The sequence below is a fragment of the Giraffa tippelskirchi genome, chromosome 10 (genome assembly GCF_054371585.1).
Source record: "Giraffa tippelskirchi isolate mGirTip1 chromosome 10, T2T-mGirTip1v1.2.pri, whole genome shotgun sequence".
Taxonomy (NCBI): domain Eukaryota; kingdom Metazoa; phylum Chordata; class Mammalia; order Artiodactyla; family Giraffidae; genus Giraffa; species Giraffa tippelskirchi.
Window position 1 is genome coordinate 17,517,457 of NC_137284.1, and position 19,610 is coordinate 17,537,066.

The 19,610-nt window shown below is 38.9% G+C and overlaps 2 long non-coding RNA genes across 3 annotated transcripts in view; one reads left to right on the forward strand and one right to left on the reverse strand.

Annotated features, from left to right (window-relative positions):
* LOC145524301 (uncharacterized) overlaps positions 1 to 14,331 on the reverse strand; it is a 36,794-nt gene extending 22,463 nt beyond the window's left edge. For both annotated transcript variants that reach the window (XR_014067388.1, XR_014067389.1), the window contains exon 1: positions 14,141 to 14,331. This is a non-coding gene — a long non-coding RNA (uncharacterized LOC145524301). The remainder of the gene's footprint in view (positions 1 to 14,140) is intronic.
* The window catches only part of LOC145524300 (uncharacterized), a 284,203-nt gene that overhangs the window by 110,979 nt on the left and 153,614 nt on the right, over positions 1 to 19,610 (forward strand). Inside the window, exons 5-7 of the long non-coding RNA XR_014067387.1 lie at positions 4,969 to 5,022; positions 8,039 to 8,078; positions 8,475 to 8,552. This is a non-coding gene — a long non-coding RNA (uncharacterized LOC145524300). The remainder of the gene's footprint in view (positions 1 to 4,968; positions 5,023 to 8,038; positions 8,079 to 8,474; positions 8,553 to 19,610) is intronic.

Consider the following 19,610-nt stretch of genomic DNA (forward strand, 5'->3'; position numbering starts at 1 on the left):
GCATGCCTCAAAATTCTCATAAGCTTGTGTTTGTCATAATTTTGTAAGTTTCCCAAGGCATCCTCCTTCCTGTTTTGTTTTTTCATTCATCTCTCTCAAAGGCTCAGCATATAGGTTTTAAATGAGAGTACCCTGGTAGCTCAACTGGTAAAGAATCCACCTGCAATGCAGGAGACTCTGGTTCAATTCCTGGGCCGAGAAGATCCCCTGGAGAAGGGACAGGCTACCCACTCCAGTATTCTTGGGCTTCCCTGGTGACTCAGCTGGTAAAGAATCCACCTGCAATGCAAGAGATCTGGGTTTGATTCCTGGATTGGGAGGATCCCCTGGAGAAGAGAACAGGTACCCACTCCAGTATTCTGGCCAGGAGAATTCCACGGACTGTATAGTTCATGGGGTTGCAAAGAGTCAGACACGACTGAACGACTTTCACTTTCACCAATGGTGAAGTGCATTGGTTATTGATCTGTATAACAAAGCACCCCCAAATCTAGCTGCTACAAAGAATAAACACTTATTTTCTGTACATTTCTGTGGGGTAGGAATCTGTAAGTGTATTATCTACATGATTTATGCCATAGGATCTGTCCGGAGGCCACAGTCAGGTGTTGGCAGGGCCTGCAGCATCTCAGGGTTCAACTCTAAGAGGACCCAACTCCAGGATTGCATGCATGGCTGTTGGTGACCCCCAGTTCCTTGTCTGCAGGGCTGCCTCTCCATAGTAGCTGACTTCTCCCAGAGGGAAATGATCCTGAAAGGATGAGAAGGAGAACCTGAGAGGGAAGTCAAGTTCTTCTTATAACCCAAGCATGGAAGTGATGGTCCAACATGGCTAGTTTTCTGTTCATTAAAAGCAAGTCAGTGACTGCAGCCAACAGTGAAGGTAAAGGGAATGCATGAAGATGTGGATATGAAAAGGTCAGGGCCATTGGGGACCATCTGGTGGCCAACCACACACAGATAGCATCACCGAATCAGTGAATATGAGTCTGAGCAAACTTGGGGAGATAGTGGACAGGGGAGCTTGGCGTGCTGCAGTCCATGGGGTCACAAAGAGTGGGACACGATTCAGTGACTAAAGGAGAACAATAAGAACGACATGAATACACTGAGTGAGTCATATTGCCTTGCACTGCAGATGAGGAAACTGATCCTCAGGATTTTAATTTGTCCAAATCCACAGGTCTTACAGATGGAGCAAAAATGAATGTAAAATTTTGCAAAAGACATATCTGGCAAAGCACTGTTATCCAAAATATAAGAAGATCATTTAAAACTCAATAATAAAAAAATATTAGAAAGTGGACCAAAAACCTTAACAGATACCTTTGGAGGGTATTATCACAGAAAACTGATCTGCAGTTGTGGAATTTGAAATACCTTAATGGAACTTTTGTTAAAAATTTTAGGCTCAGCAGAAGTAGGAATCCCTCTGACTTCCTTTCAAAGTCCTAAGATTTCCAGATACACTTTTCAGCGCTAAATATATAACATGTTGTTGTTGTTTAGTTGCTAAGTCGGGTCTGACTCTTTTGCGACACCATGGATAGCCAGGTTCCTCTCTCCATGGAATTTCCCAGGCAAGAACACTGGAGCTGGTTGCCATTTCTTTCTCCAAGGGATCTTCCCAACCCAGGGATCAAACCCACATCTCCTGCATTGCAGGCAGATTCTTGATCGCTGAGCCACCAGGGAAACCCAAAACAAAGAAATGGAAAATTTGTGAAAAATACAGAAAATGATTCTCAGTGCTGTCAAGATGATCACAAATTAATGCTGATGTCAAAATAAATCACTACCACTTTACAATATAATTTTGTAGCATATGTCTAGGTTCATATAGTGTTTATAAGTTTTGATCTTCTAAAGTCATTGGGGAATGTGTTTAAATAAAATCTTCTGAGAAATTAAGAGGAAAAACTATATATGTTAAATGTTCATTTTTACGTGTGTGTGTGTATTAATCTATCGGTTGTGTCCGACTCTTTGCGACCCCATGGACTGTAGCCTGCCAGGCTCCTCTGTCCATGGGATTCTCCAGGCAAGAAGTGTGTTACCATGCCCTCCTGCAGGGGATCTTCCTGACCCAAGGATTGAACCTGAGTCTCCTGCATTGGCAGGTGGATTCTTTACCATTGAGCCACCTGGGAAGCCCCCATCATCCTTAGGAGAACAGGAACTCATGTGTAGCTTTTGTGTTGTGAGAATGATGTTAACTCTGCTTTTGTAGAATTCAATCCCGTCCCCGTCCCCCACCTTGAAAAACAGAGTATGTTTGAATCTATAACCTTCCATGAACTTTCTAGTTTCCTATAGCTTTTATAAGATTATAGATTGCATTTTGACAGTCACCCTTCCAAATGCTTTCTATTTCTGGGAAGGGATTATTCTAGGCATGAATCTACTAAACGTGGCTGCAGATTCCTCCATCCTTTTCTCTCTCATTTAAATTTCTTATCTTTTTTTTTTCCTGATTTTTAAGTGTCTTTTTCAGTTAGAGTACCATTTATCCCGAAGCAAAATGTTACTTGTTAAGTCTTCCCTTTTCTCTGCCATCTGATAACATTGTATCATTACTCCCAGCTAGTTACCTTCTGCTTTCATCTTCCTGTTCCAAATATAGCTTGAAAGGCCCTTTTGGTTTCCTTTGGCCTTAACCTTCCTGATTCTATTGTTGTCAGCCTATGGTCTCTGACATTCTACCACCCCTCCGTTTCATTGTTGATGTGCATACTTTTAAAATGTAGATTTCTTATAATGTGATGTACACAGGCATGTTGAGTTTGTTCAGTATCTCTCCTCCTGTTAATTATCCCCAGATCATTCCCCTAAAGGGAGCTTCCTGATATTTGTGACCTTTTCCTGAAAATAAAATTTCAGGCAGTGATATCACATCTGATTGCTAAAGTTTTTGGAAGAAAATCCAGTAGAGAAATAAGAAAATGGGAAATATGATTATTTTTAATTCAAAACAGTTTCCTTAAAGACATGCCAGTGAGCATTACAAAAATATGTCTTTCTTTGTATAACAACAATCATTGAAAGAAGAAAGACTTTATGCACTTAGTTTCTCTGAGACATGTGGGAATCTTCCCAGATCAGGGATGGAATCTGTGTCTCCTGCACTGGCAGGTGGACTTTTCACCACTAAGCCACCAGGGATATCCATTACTAACTATTTTTTTTATTAATCTGGGACACAGCTCTGCACAGATGCACAGATAGGTGATAAAAAACATTGTCAGGGAATCATGACACTGCTGAAGTCTACGATCTCTTTTCAGGTCACTTATTTCTGATTGCATTGGCAAGTGGATTGCCTTCTGACTCCTAAACAGTTTTCTAGTGCAGGGAAAACTGTTTCTTTTGAGGATGCTTGTCAACTTCTCCTCAAGCATGTTTCCACAAATCAGGTTGATTAAAAGCCAAATAATGATACAGTGACAATTTTGTTTAGAAATATTAGGTATTCTACACAAATAAAATAAAGCTTTGATTACTGGGAATGTCCATTGTCTCAGGCCACTCAAAGAGCCGTGGATGAATAATTTTTTTTTTCTTCTGTGTGCCTCCATCTTTGTCTTCCTTCAATAAGAGCTCATTTCAAAACGATAGACTTCTCTGAATATAGCAAATTTATTCTAATGTTAATGTTTAGAGAGCTTATTCCTAAGGAATATTTTCCAACATTTTCTGCTTCTAATATAAACTCACTAACACATGTGGTAATGTGCTTTTCTGAATATTGGAGAATTTCATGATATGTTTGATTGTCCTATAGGACACTGACTTTGTCATAGCATCCAAAATTTCAGTGTCCATGAATTCAACATAAAACCTGAAGTAGAATTTAGTGGGTTAATGCTATGTTTTCTAATGAAAACGTAGTAACTCATGAAATAATTTCCACCCCTCTGCCAAGATTCCAACCTAAATTAAATTTCTTTGATGATCAGATGTATCATTCCCCTCCTTTTAAGCTCATGGAAAGGAGGTGAGTATCTGGGTTACACTGTATTACTAACTCAGAGAGGATTGAGATGTGTATGTGAAAGTAAATGTCGATGGGCCTCATAGATAAAGAGATGACATGCATATACAAGTATACATATTGAATACACCATACATCTATGGGTAGTTATATAGCTATAATTTGTTGTTGTTTAGTCACTAAGTAGTGTCCTATTCTTTGCGACCCCACGGACTGTAGCCTGCCAGGCTCCTCTGTCCAAGGGATGCTCCAGGCAAGAATACTGGAGTGGGTTGTCATTTCCTTCTCCAGGGGATCTTCCCAACCCAGGGATCAAACCTGAGTCTCTTGCATTGGCAGGCGGATTCTTTACCACTGAGTCACCTGGGTAGCTCCTATAGCGCTATATATATATAGCTATATTATAAACATATAAATATTTTTATACATTATAATTATAAAAATATAAATACTTTTATATATACTCTATTGGAGTATAGTTGTTTTGCACTGTTGGGTTAGATTCTACTGTGCAGCAAAGTGAATCAGCCATGTGTATGCATATATGCCCTCTTTTTGGATTTCCTTCCCATTTGGATCGCCACAGAACATTGAGTAGATAGAGTTAAGCAACTGAGGAATAATCATCTCTAAGAATATGTGAGCTACCTGAGAACACTAACAGGCAGTGCTATTTGGGTGGTCCATGGAAGAAAGGGGTAAAAATTGTTTGCTCTTTGTCAAATTATTACCTGGCTTTTAGGTATCATGGGCTTCCCTGGTGGCTCAGATGGTAAAGTGTCTGCCTACAATTTGGGAGACCCAGGCTCAATCCCTGGGTCAGGAAGATCCCCTGGAGAAGGAAATGGCAACCCACTCCAGTACTCTTGCCTGGAAGATTCCACTGATGGAGGAGCCTGGTAGGCTACAGTCCATGGGGTTGCAAAGAGTTGGACATGACTGAGTGACTTCACTTTCTTTCTTTCTTTTCTTTTTAGGTGTCATTGAAAAGCATTCAAGAACAACCTCCTTTCTCCCATAACCCTAAGGAGGTAAGAGAACAGAGGGAGAGCGTCATGCCTGTTAAAGGAAGTAAGAGATGGAAAGAGAGGAGAGGAAACTGAGGTCACCCTCACTGGAGGTTTACTGAGTGAAGAAAGGCTTATGAGACTGCTGAAATACAGAGAGAAAAAGGGCAATCAGAGACAAAAAGTGAACCCCTTCCCTCACTGAGCTTACTACATATCAAATAACCTTCCTGTTACTGTGTTAAATGATCTGTTTACGGTCTCATTGGCAACAGGCTGGCCTCACAATGAATCATCAGGCTGACTCATGGGGGTGATCCCCAATGTGAGGCAACCATTGCTTCTAGGTGATGGATTTTCCTATAACATTTCTTAATTCCTTTAAGGCTCCTAAACTCTAAAGCTGGCTTCATGTCTCATGATGCAGATCTGATAATGGCTCGGTTTTGTGTTGCTTCATCAAATGTCTACTATTAATTTTTAGTCATTCTTTTGGTTGGAGGCATGGAGAGTTCTTAAATAGATGCATACTATGTTTTTTTTGGCTGCCCTGGGTCTTCCTTGCAGCTCACTGGCTCTTGAGCTCAAAGAATTAGTAGTTATGGCCCCCAGGCTTAGTTGCCCTGCAGCATGTGGGATCCTAGTTCCCAGACGAGGGAACAAAGCCACGTCCCCTGCATTGGAAGGTGGATTTTCAGCCACTGGACCACCTGGGAAATCCCTAGATGCATACTACACTAATAGAACTGAGTTCTAGTCAGTCTTTTTAGAGGTGAGAGGACCCTGTCCCAACCTGACAAGCAACTTATCATGACTTAGTTTAGCAGATCTAAGCTGCAAGATAACTGACCAAGTCTGACTGAGTTCAGTTCAGTTGCTCAGTCGTGTCCAACTCTTTGTGACCCTATGGACTGCAGCATGCCAAGCTTCCCTGTTCGTCACCAACTCTTGGAGCTTGCTCAAACTCATGTCCATCGAGTCAGTGATGTCATCCAACTGAGTAGGTGAGCTTAACAGCAAGAAGGGTGGACAGTGACAGGGTAGGTTCCACTGTGGAGCCTGATACTCTGCCCAGGAGACCCAACCTGAGTGTGGTACCACCTACAGGGGGTTGGGGGCAGCCAACCAAAAGCATGGGAAGTCACCATGAACCAAGTTTAAGTAGAATTGGAAGGAGCATGAAACACCTCTGCTCTAGCTCCACAGATTTTAAATTAAAAATAATGAAGGCTGAGAAAAATAATGTGTTGCTTATGATCACCCAGGTTGACAAGGTCAGGACTGGAACTTACTAGTCCTGATTTCTCTATACAACGCCTCACTGCCTTCCTTCTCTCTGGGGGGATGCCCAATGATCTAAATCTTATTCTGTGGATCTCAAAAACATTGTTTGGTGACTGTGAGCAATAACCATAGTTATCTTTTTTTAACAATAATCATAGTTACTATTTCCCTCTTTGGTCAAAATTCAGAGACTGACAGAGAATTGTACACTGGTCATGGTGTTTGTATTTTTTTAAATTAGTTTTTGGCGACACCCCATAGCATGTGGGATCTTAGTTCCCTGACCAGGGGTTGAACCCTCACCCCTTGCACTGGAAGACAGAGTCTTACCCACTGGACCACCAGGGAAGTCCCAGGTTTTGTGTTCTTTATGTCTCTAATCAACTTAAATCATCTTAGAACTCACAGTGACCCACATAGGGGAAGGGAGCAGTGGAAAGTTTGCCTCTAGAATCAGTTTGGTAGATAAAGATTTAGATTGAATTTGAGCTTAGTTTATTCTCATGGACTAGACATTTTTCTGCTTGAACAGGTGCTTTGGTTCTTTTTTGGGGGAATGGGGCATTACTGGGGTGGCTGAAGAGCTGACTGGCACATGTTATCTAAGGTGCCTAAAACTATTATTTCCTTTGAACAAGAAAAAAAAAAAAAGAATGATGTGAAGTACAGATCCTTTTTTCTTGCATTTCCTATCACTGGCACCAAAGCCAGTAATCACTACCCATGGGGCATATATTCCGTAATGTAAGATGTTATCATTTAAACCCAAATCACTGGGTTCTCATTTCCTGGAGATCTTACAGAGTCTGTCTGTGAGAATTGTTGAGAAACAAGAGGTCCTCTTGAACCCTGTCACTTTGTAGGGTGCTAAGAATGCCTTCTTGTAACTTTACAGCTTGATATTGCTGTAGCTATCATGACAGCTATGAGAAAAACTAGAAAAATGAGAAAATAAGTACCTGTTCTTGATTATATTAATATTTTTTAAATGATAACAGTGATAAGTTAATTGTAGGGAAGAAAACACAACTAACAGGGACCTTCAGTGATTAAAGTAGGTATAGAGTAATTTCAAGTAACATGAGGCAGGAAGCAACAATGACCAAATGCGTGGATCTTCTCAACTCATTTCTGGTGACAATTGAAATAGAAATTTAAGTCTGAGGAATATTTAAGTGAACTGTTCCAAAACAAACTTATTATCAGATTTGAAAATGAAATATATCTCATAGATGAGAGGGAATTCAGATAGCTCTCTTTCCTACTAGAAAACTAAAGCAATTTCAGCACAGAGGAAACAACAAAAATTACTGAATTGCTAAGCAACAGAGATCCTGTTTACATGCAAATATCGGTAGTAATAACAAAAAAGAAACAGTGCATGAATAACACAGGAAATATGATCTGAAAACAAAAATGCCTATAATAAAATATTTGGCCTTTGTTTTGGACCAGTTTGATTTTCCACAAGTCAACAGCTATTTATGTTGACACTATGTGAATTAGTCTGCCCCAAAGCTAACCTGATGTTCAGCAGTTTGTCTAAATGTCTAAAAATGGAGTTTATCTTGACTAAGACAAAGACCAAAAAGGTGTTTTTGTATCAGCTTATCTTTACAAAGGACCTTAAGAAGAAGGCCAAGTTTGTGGTGTTTCAGACATTTCTTATTTACTCCCCAAATCTAAGGAACATTGGAGTATTAAATATTTACACTGTGATGTTGGTCCTTATACTGTATTGTTTTATTCTTTTTAGGATGGACTTTTTACCTTCCAGGGGAATTCACAGAGGCTAAGTAATTTATCCTAAATTAATTTACATATTAATTTCAGAATAGATCTACTCTTGATCTAAGATATCCACTTAGGACTCTAGTATTTAGGATGCTGTTGCTACTGATAAAAAAACATTACAAAAACATTTATGCATCATAACATCCATTCATGTACCAGTGTGAAACCTTGAGGTTAGCTGGTCCTGACTAAATTCACACCTGAATTTTTTTATCTTTAACAGTTCTTCTGTTCTCCACCCACCACTTCTTGATGGAAAAAAGACAACCTCTAAAAAATTATCTTAATCTATTATATTGCCATACTTTCCAAATAATTGGTATATGATTAATGTTTATTGGCTAAATCCTCAGATTCTTGACTAACCTAGTGTACTGAATGCACTGTCTTGTTCATAGGTATATTCATATACTCAGTAACTACTTATTGACCACCTACTATGTGCACACAACGTGAGGAGTTGCTTGCCCATAATGGTAAGATTTTATTGGGAGAACAGATAAGCAAATAATAATTAAACATGAATGAGTGTTTGTGACAAGGTACAACAGAAACATACAATAAACACCTCAGAAAGAAAGAGTTACATAAGCCAAGATGGCAAGGATGAGTTGGAGTAGTTCAAGCAAACAGGATGGGAGCTGATAGAGGAACAGCGGCAAAAATTCTACAGGCAAGTTTAAATGGTGTATGCAAAGTCCAAAGAAAGAGAGAGCATGACAAAATTGAGCAACTGAGAGATGGTAAACATGGCTAGAGCTTAGAGCAGGGTGTGGGGAGGGGCCGTAGACCAGGTTATTGAATGTTTAAAAACAGAAACAACCCTGTTTCTGTTTTTTGATGTTTTGTTTTTTTGGCCTTGAGGCACATGCGATCTTAGCTCTCTGACTAGGGATCAAACTAGTATCCCTTAAATTGGATGGCGAAGTCTTAGCCACTGGGCTGCCAAAGTGAAAATGAAAGTGAAAATTGTTCAATTGTGTCCAACTCTTTGCTACCCCATGGACTGCAACACACCAGGCTTCCCTGTCCATCGCCAACTCCTGTAGCTTGCTCAAACTTATGTCCATAGAGTTGGTGATACCATCCAACCATCTCATCCTCTGTCGTCCCCTTCTCCCCTTGCCTTCAATCTTTCCCAGAATCAGGGTCTTTTCCAATGAATCCGTTCTTCACATCAAGTGGCCAAAGTATTGGAGTTTCAGCTTCAGCATCAGTCCTTCCCTCCTCATATCCTCCTTGTAGAAATCACAAGCCTTTGGTTTTAACTTAGATTGGCCTTTTAAAAAGACCTATCGCAGCAAAGGGAAAAAAAGACCTATTTCACATCCTGGCACTTTCCTTAGATATGATTTTGCCAATTTTAGACTCTCTCTTACTGCTCATCTATGTTGGATGGGCACCTTTATTCACCTTGTTGACATAGTCTCTTGTTTGTTTTTTTTTTTCAAGGTTAAAAAAAATGGGTATTTAATTTGTAATTAAAGTTCATGCCTGATAACTTTTAGTTAGGTCGTGGTTTCTGGAGAATCAGTATAACCTGGTGCTTTTTTTTTTTTAAACATTCATAGTTTCTGACTTTATTCCTCCATTCAGAGTACTGTTCTTTTATAAATTTTTTAATTAATTTATTTTAATTGGAGGCTAATTACTTTACAATATTGTGGTGGGTTTTGCCAGATGGGTCATATTTTCAGCAACATTTTCTGAAAAGCAAGGGTGGGAATTAGGCTTTTGCTTTTTAAACTTTATTTTTTTTTAGACATTTTATATGTGAAAACATTGTTTCTATGCTCTCAGATGTGTTAGATTAGTGATTATAAAATGTTAGCCTAAAAGTCAATTTTACTGAAAATCTTAAGGGCCTTGTTCTAATGCCTTTTAGCCTCCAGTAGTACTGTTTAGAAATCTGAAGATCATTTGTGATTCTCAGATTGATTGTGGTTCTTTTTTCTTCACTTGTTTTCTTTCTTGGTAAGATTTTAGAACTTCTCTGTAACCCTAGTATACTGAAATTTCATAAGAACATACATTGGTTTGGATTTTTTGAAAATAATTTGCTGGGTGTTTAATGTCACCTTTCAATCAAGGGACAAATGTTCTCGAATTATAGAAAAGAAGTTTTGTAGAATTTCTTTGATAGTTTATTCATTTATCCCTGAAAATGCTATTGGTTCTCAATAGGATATTGTGAATTGATACTTCAATTTTTTTTCATCTTTCCTATTTCATTTTCCTAGTCATGAATTTGCCTAATAGTGCAATCTCAAACTCATATATAACACTTTTTCTTTTGAAATAGAGTTTAAGATTTTTTGAATGTCATCTTATGTATTTTTTAAAAAATTTATTTATTTTAGTTGGAGGCTAATTACTTTACAGTATTGTAGTGGTTTTTGCCATACACTGATATGAGTCAGCCATGGGTTTACACGTGTTCTCCATCCTGAACCCCCCTCCCACCTCCCTCCCCATCCCATCCCTCTGAGTCATCCCAGTGCACCAGCCCTGGGCACTTGTCTCATGCATCGAACCTGGACTGGTGATCTGTTTCACAAAAGATAATATACATGTTTCAATGCTATTCTCTCAGATCATCCCACCCTCACCTTCTCCCACAGAGTCCAAAAGACTGTTCTAGACATCTGTGTCTCTTTTGCTGTCTTGTGTATAGGGTTATCATTACCATCTTTCTAAATTCCATATATATACGTTAGTACACTGTATTGGTGTTTTTCTTTCTTGCTTACTTCACTCTGTATAATGGGCTCCAGTTTCATCCACCTCATTAGAACTGATTCAAATGTATTCTTTTTAATGGCTGAGTAATATTCCATTGTGTATATGTACCACAGCTTTCTTATCCATTCGTCTGCTCATATATAACAATTTTTAAGGATATTTTTTATTTTTGTTTCTTATGTTGAATTTTCAAGAATTCTTTCTTATTCTCAGATAGTTCTTATTTTATCATATTTTATCTTATTTTATCATATTCTACTTTTGTTTCATAGGTGCCAGGAAAATTTTCTGAGGCTAGATTTTTGGCTTAAGTTTCAGGGCATTTATATTTTAGTGTGAATAGGGGCAGACAGACAATAAACAAAATACATAAAAATATTCAAAATATGAGAACATATATCTAGGTGCTAACTTTATACATTATAACTAGTATAACAGTTATACTATTACATATAATATGATATAATACATTTACTATCATATATTATATGTCAGGGGGCAGGGAAGCCTGCAGTGCTGCAGTCCCTGGGGTCGGGAAGAGTTGGGGACATGACCTGGCGACTGAACAACACTACAACAAGTATAATAGTGAAAAGTGCTATAAAATTCATGAGATAAGATGATAAGATGAAAAACTGGCCTCCATTATAATAATGAGGAGCTCCATCAACCCATACCTCGGTGAAAGTTGTGAAAATTATGAATAATACCATTCATTTAAGACCTATGATGTTTGCCCTAAAAGAAAAGAAAGAATGAAGGAAAAACATCTATTTCAGAAAATTTATGAACATTTTGTAAGAAAGGCAAGACTCTTGTTTGTTTTCTCTTTTCGAATGTAATTTTATGTTGGGGCATAGTTGATTAACAATGTTGTTAGTTTTAGGTGTACCACATATGGCAAAGTGATTCAGTTATACATACACATGTATCCTTTTTTAGATTCTTTTTTGGAACCAGGATGCTCCTTCTCTCCCACCACCCTCCTTGGTGAGGTGGAGATTCCACTGCAGACTTCTTCAGCCAAGAATACAGACTTCCTTCTTGACCCACCTCCCAGCTAGAGGGCTTTACGCCCAGAGAAGTAGTACTTTGGAATTTCTCACCCTGATATTCATGGCTTACTGCTGAGGCTGTGGGCTGGGTGAGTATGGTTGAGAGGCTCAGACTCCCTTCTTCTATCCAATTCCTATTATGACAAGAAGGCTTTACAACGCATGACATTCTGTTTGAGGCAGTGGATTCATGCCAGGAGAGGCAATCTGAGAAGACCTCAGGCTGCTGCCTTTACCTCCATGGATTGTTAGCACCTAGAGAAACAGTCACGCAGAGAAGACTGCAGATTTTCCACCACCACCACCCCCACACCCCCCACCCCCGGCTCTAGAGCCCTAGAGGAAGCAGATCGTAAAAGATAGCTCTTGATCTTTCTCCAAAGGAACTGATTTCCTTTACAAAAGAGGATAAAACAGTTTAATCCTAAAGCCACTAAGAGACAGTGGTGGTGTGCTGAAATTCAATTGGAAGGAGATTCCTGTATCTGATGAAAACACAGCCCAGTCTGTAGACTGGCTAGTTTGCAGTAGAGAAACTGGGAATCAAACAGCTGGGAGGAGCCCTCTTGGCCCTGGAACAAATATCAAACACTGACCTCAGAAACAATTCTTCCCAAAGAGCCACGCTTAGATTGGGTTAATTTATAGACAAATATGTACTCCAGAATGTTGTTGAAGATAATAAAACCATCAGTTGGCAAATAGTGAAGTTTAACAGCAGGGTGCGGTCAGGGAAAGAGTTTAAGAGAGTCTTCTCAGTACCACAGCCATCCCAGGGTGACTGTGGGCATATCCACAACTGTACCTCCCTGAGAAACAAATCAGAGCCCTTGCACTATGGGGATGAAGAATAACTTTATTACGTGTGTATATAATGTACTCTTAGGCCTATAGCATATAGAATTGTAACAAATATGTGATGTTTTTGCCAATAATAATACAAAGGAAGTGGATGTGAACGAAGTTTTAATGAACGAAGGAAACAGTGACAGATGGTAAACCAGTAACAATACTTTTTGTACTTTGTAACATTTATATATATAGATACATCTTATTTATAATTATATATTTAGAATATATAATATGTTATTATATATAATATAACAAAAAGAAGGAAGAAGAAGTAGAGATATATAGGACTAATGAGCCAACATATCACCAGAATTAAGTTGATATAAATGTGTAGTTAATTATCATAATTTAATACATATATAGTAAACTTAAGAGCTGCTGGTGCTGCTGCTGCTAAGTCGCTTCAGTTGTGTCCGACTCTGTGTGACCCCGTAGACGGCAGCCCACCAGGCTCTGCCGTCCCTGGGATTCTCCAGGCAAGAATACTGGAGTGAGTTGCCATTTCCTCCTCTAGTGCATGAAAGTAAAAAGTGAAAGTGAAGTCGCTCAGTCGTGTCCGATTCTTTGCGACCCCATGGGCTGCAGCCTACCAGGCTCCTCCGTCCATGGGGTTTCCCAGGCAAGAGTACTGGAGTGGGGTGCCATTGCCTTCTCCGAACTTAAGAGCAACTACTAAGAAAAGCCAAAATATGTTGAAAAAATTATTAATGGACTTAAAATGCTATGCTGGAAAATATTCACTGAACACAAAGCAGGAAATCAGAAGTATGAAACAAAAAAGGCATGCAACATTTAGAAAACAAAAAGTAAAATGACAAGTCCAACTGTATCAATAATAACAGGAATGTGAAACAAGCCAATCAGGAGGCAGAGACTGTTAAACCTAATGAAAAATTAATTCAACTCTATGTTGTCTCCAGGATACACACTTTAGATTCGAAGACACAGTAAATTTAATGTAAAAGGATAGAAAAAGACATATAATTCAAACAGCAATCACAGGAAAGCTGAAGTGTTCATACTGATATCAGACAAATAGATTTTAAAATGAAAAATATCACCAGACTAATATTTTATAATAAAAAGATGTCAATTCACCAGCAAGATATGACAATTATAAATACATCTGTGCTTTATAACAGAGCACCAAAATACATGAAACAAAACCAGACAGAAATGAAAGGAAACATGAATGATTCAAGAATAATAGAGACTTCAGTACTCCACTTTCAACAATAGATAGAACAAACGGACAAGAAACAGCAAATGAATAGAAGACTTAACAACACTACAGACTAACTGAACCTATCAGACATCTACAGAAAACACTACCCAACAATAATAGAACGTACTATTTCTTAAGTGAATATGGGTTATTCTACAGGATAGATTATATGATACATCATAAATCTAACCTCAATATGTTTCAGTTCAGTTCAGTTCAGTTGCTCAGTCGTGTCCAAATCTTTGCAACCCCATGGACTGCAGCACACTAGGCTTCCCTATCCATCACCAACTTCTGAAGCTTGCTCAAACTCATGTCCATTGACTTGGTGATGCCATCCAACCATCTCATCCTCTGTCGTCCCCTTCTCCTCCCGCCTTCAATCTTTCTCACCATCAGGGTCTCTACCAATGAGTCAGTTCTTCGCATCAGGTGGCCAAAGTTAGAGTTTCAGCTTTAACGTCAGTCCTTGCAATGAATATTCAGGACTGACTTCCTTTAGAATTGACTGGTTGGATCTACTTGTAGTCCAAGAGACTCTCAAGAATCTTTTCCAACACCACAGTTCAAAAGCATCAATTCTTTGGTGCCCAGCTTTCTTTATGGTCCAACTCTTACATCCATACGTGACTACTGGAAAAACCATAGGTTTAAGTAGGTGGACATTTGTTAGCATAGTAATGTCTCTGCTTTTTAATATGCTGTCTAATTTGGTCATAACTTTTCTTCCAAAGGGTAAGCATCTTTTAAGTTCATAGCTGCAGTCACCATCTGCAGTGATTTTGGAGCTCAAGCAAATAAATCTGTCACTGTTTCCATTGTTTCCTCATCTATTTGCCATAAAATGATGAGACCGGATGCCATGATCTTAGTTTTTAGAATGTTGAGCTTTAAGCCAACTTTTTCACTCTCCTCTTTCACCTTCATCAAGAGGCTCTTTAGTTCCTCTTCACTTTCTGCCATACGGGTGGTGTCATCTGCATATCTGAGGTTATTGATATTTCTCCTGGCAATCTTGATTCCAGCTTGTGTTTCTTCCAACCTGGCATTTCACATGATGTACTCTGCATATAAATTAAAAAAAACAGGGTGACAATATACAGTCTTGACACATTCCTTTCCCTATTTGGTACTAATCTGTTGTTCCATGTCCAGTTTTAACTGTTGCTTCTTGACCTGCATACAGATTTCTCAGGAGGCAGGTCAGGTGGTCTGGTATTCCCATCTTTTTAAGAACTTTCCACAGTTTGTTGTGATCCATGCCATCAAAGGCTTTGGCATAGTCAGTAAAGCAGAAGTAGATATTTTTCTGGACCTCTCTTGCTTTTTTGATGATCCAGTGGATGTTGACAATTTGAACTCTGGTTCCTCTACCTTTTCTAAATCTAGCTTGAACATCTGGTGAAGTCGATGTGTGTCAGGATACATTTAACAGGAGGCTTCCTGTGTGCTGTTTTCAGTCTTGCATGAATTCTATGTTCCTTAACAGCACCTGAATACAGGTGCCAGAGAGCTGGCAAGCTGGCTTTCGGGGATAATAGAAATTCATGTATCTCATTCGTACGAAAATTCCATATGGTGAACAGCAGCCATTTACAAGTCTCCTCCTTTCTGATATGTAAAGTAACTTTTACAACCCCCTCTCTTGAGAATGATTCTAGCCTCTGGCTTTCTAGATGACTTGTTACATTTTTGATCCCTGTCTCTGCTAAAAAGGGCTATCTTGTAAGAGAGTATATATATGCCCACAATATGTTGAATAAACGCCTTTGTTCCACCAGAGCACTGGCCCCTGTGTCTCTCTCTCTCTCTCTCTCTCTCTGTCCCCTTCATACAGCTCAACCTCTTTACTTCCTTCTTTCACTTTCTTATCGGTCGACTCTGTACCCCCAAGTTCCGGTCCATTAAAGGACCACAACAGATGTGTAGAGTCTTCTCCTGTGTTATTGGAAGAGGGTGTTTGCTATGACCAGTGCAAAACCGGAAAAACTCTGCTAGCCTTTGACCTGCTTCGTTTTGTACTCTGAGGCCGAATTTGCCTGTTACTCCAAGTATCTCTTGACTTCCTACTTTTGCATTCCAGTCCACTATAATGAAAAGGACATCTTTTTTGGGCGTTACTTCTAGAAAGTCTTGTAGGTCTTCACAGAACTGTTCAACTTCAGCTTCTTGAGCATTACTGGTCAGGGCATAGACTTGGATTACTGTGATTGATATTGAATGGTTTGCCTTGGAAACGAACAGGGATCATTCTGTCGTTTTTGAGATTGCACCCAAGTACTGCATTTCAGACTCTTTTGTTGACTATGATGGCTACTCCATTTCTTCTAAGGGATTCTTGCTCACAGTAATAGATATAGTGGTCATCTGAGTTAAATTTACCCATTCCAGTCCATTTTAGTTCACTGATTCCTAAAATGTTGATGTTCACTCTTGCCATTTCCTGTTTGACCATTTCCAATTTGCCTTGATACATGGACCTAACGTTCCACATTCCTATGCAATATTGTGCTTTACAGCATTGGACTTTACTTCCATCACCAGTCACATCCACAACTGGGTGTTGTTTTTGCTTTGGCTCCATCTCTTCATTCTTTCTGGAGTTATTTCTCAGCTGATCTCCAGTAGCATATTGGGCACCTACCGACCTGGGGAGTTCATCTTTCAGTGTCCTGTCTTTTTGCCTTTTCATGGTATTCAAGGGGTTCTCAAGGAAAGAATTCTGAAGTGGTTTGCCATTCCCTTCTCCAGTGGACCATGTTTTGTCAGACCTTTCCACCATGACCCATCCATCTTGGGTGGCCCTACACAGCATGGGTCATAGTTTCATTGAGTTAGACAGGGCTGTGGTCCATGTGATCAGTTTGGTTATTTTTCTGACTGTGGTTTTCATTCAGTCTGATGGATAAGGATAGGAGGCTTATGGAAGCTTCCTGATGGGAGAAACTGACTGAGGGGGAAACTGGGTCTTGTTCTGATGGGGGGGGGTCATGCTCAGTAAATCTTTTATCCAATTTTATGTTGATGGGTGGGGCTGTGTTCCCTCCTTGTTGTTTGACCTGAGGCCAAACTATGGTAGAGGTAATGAAGATAATGGAAACCTCCTTCAAAATGTCTTGTGCATGTGCTGCCACACTCATTGCCTTCGACCCTGCAGCTGGCCATTCTTGACCCATGCTTCCACTGAAGACTCCCAGACACTCATTGGCAAGTCTGGGTCAGTCTCTTGTGGGGTCACTGCTCCTTTCTCCTGGATCCTGGTGTGTACAAGGTTCTGTTTGTGCCTTCCAAGAGTCTGTTTCCCCAGTCCTGTGTACGTTCTGGTGGCTCTCTGGTGGGGTTAATGCTGACCTCCTCCAAGAGGGCTTGTGCCATACCAGGTCTGCTGCACCCAGAGCCCCTGCCCCTGCGGCAGGCTACTGCTGACCTGTGCCTTCACAGGAGACACTCAAACACAGTTCTGGCTCAGTCTCTGTGGGGTCTCTGGGTCCTGGTGCACACAAGATTTGTTTGAGCCCTCTGAGCATCTCTGGAAGCTAAGGGGTTTGATTCTAAACATGATATTGCCCCTCTTATCATCTTGCTGGGGCTTCTCCTTTGCCCTTGGAAGTGAGTTATCTTTTTTTGGTGGGATCCAACATTCTCCAGTCAATGATTGTTCAGCAGCCAGTTGTAGTTTTGGAGTTCTCTCAGGAGAAGATGAACGCACAAGGGAAGCCCTCAATGTGTTTAAAAGAATAGAAATAATACAAATCTCTGACAACACCTGAATTAAATTATAAATCAATAACGAGAAAATATGGGTAATCCACAATCACGTGAAAATTGAATAATATATTTCTAAATACTTAATGGATAAAGAAAAAATCAGAAGAGAAATTAAAAAAATACTCTGTGATGATTGGAAATAAAGATACAATGTACCAAAACTTACAGGATACAGCTAAAGCAGTGCTTAGGGAAAGTTATTGCTATGAAAACTTTAAGTAAGAAAAAAGGTCTCAAATCAATAATCAAAACTTCTACATGAGGACTTCCTCGGTGGTCCAGTGGCTAAGACTTTGTTCTCCCAATGCAAGGAGCCTGGGTTTGATCCTTGCCTCTGGGAAATAGATCCCACATGTGGTAACTAAGAGTTCTCATGCCACAATAAGACCCAGTGTAGCCAAATAAATTAACAAATATTAAAAAAGATTAAAAAAAAACTTCCACATGAATTCACTGGGCACAGAATACCAAAATAAATATAAATCCAGATAATGAAGGAAATAATAAAGATTGGATCAGAATTAATAAAAAAATAGAAAATAATAGAAACAAATCAACAAAATCAAAAGCCGATCTTTTTTAAAAGCTCAGCAAAATTGACAAACCTTTATCCAACTTGACCAAGAGAAAAAAACAGAGAATAAAAGAGACTCAAACTGCAATAATCAGGAATGAAAGAGGACATAACTACTGGCCTTAGAAAAATAAATACTATGAAGAATTTTACACTCATATATAAGATGAATTCAATGAAATGGACAAATGCCTAGAAAGACAGAAACTACCAAAATTGACTCAGGAAGAAACAGACAATCCTAATAGACCTACAATAAGCAAAGATACTAGAGTATTAGAAACAAAACAACAAAACTACCTACAAAGAAAAACCCTGGACCAGATAGCTTTACCATTGAATTCTACCAAATATTAAAAGAATAATTAATTTCAATTATTCACGAACTCCTCCCAGAAATGTAAGAGAAGGAAAGATTTTCCAACTCATTCCATTACCTTCATGCCAAAAACCAGTCAAAGACATCACAAGAAAACAACAGAACAATATCTCTTATGAATATGAAGGCAACAACATAAACTAAATATTTGCAAACCAAATCTAGCATCATATAACAGGAATTATTCACCATGGTCAAGTGGGATTTATCTTAGTGATGTAAGGTTGACTTATAATCTGAAAAATCTATTCAGCTAATACATCATATTAGTAGAATAAAAAAACCAGAAGTTGCATGATTATCTCAATATATGAAAAAACGAAACTCTTGTGATAAATGACAATAAACAAATTAAAAATATAAGGAAACTGCCTCACCCTGATAAAGAGCTTCTTTGAAAAATACACATCTGACATTGTACTTAATGGTGAAAGATTGGACAGTTTATTTCTAATCTTGGGAAAAAGACAAGAAAGTTTGCTTTCACCACCTCTGTTCAATATTACATAGAAAGTTCTACCCAGATAATTAGGCAAGAAAAAAAAACAGTCAAATTTGAAAGGAAGAACTAAAACTAGTTGTATTCATGGATGGCTTTATTGTATATATAGAAAATCCTTACAAATCTACTAAAAACCATTAGAACTAATAAATGACTTCAGCAAGGTTGCAGGATACAAGGCCAATATACAATATGTAATTCTTTTTCAATACACTTGCTTTGAACAATAACTAAAGCAAAATAAGTCAATTCCATTAACAATAGTATCAAAAGTAATAGGACATTTAACTTTTTGTTTAGTCTCTAAGTCATATCTGACTCTTTGTGACCTCATGGACTGTAGCCTGCCAGGCTACAGAATCCCTCTGTCCATGGGATTCTCCAGGCAAAAATACTGGAGTGGGTTGTCATTTCCTTTTCCAGGGAATCTTCCCAAC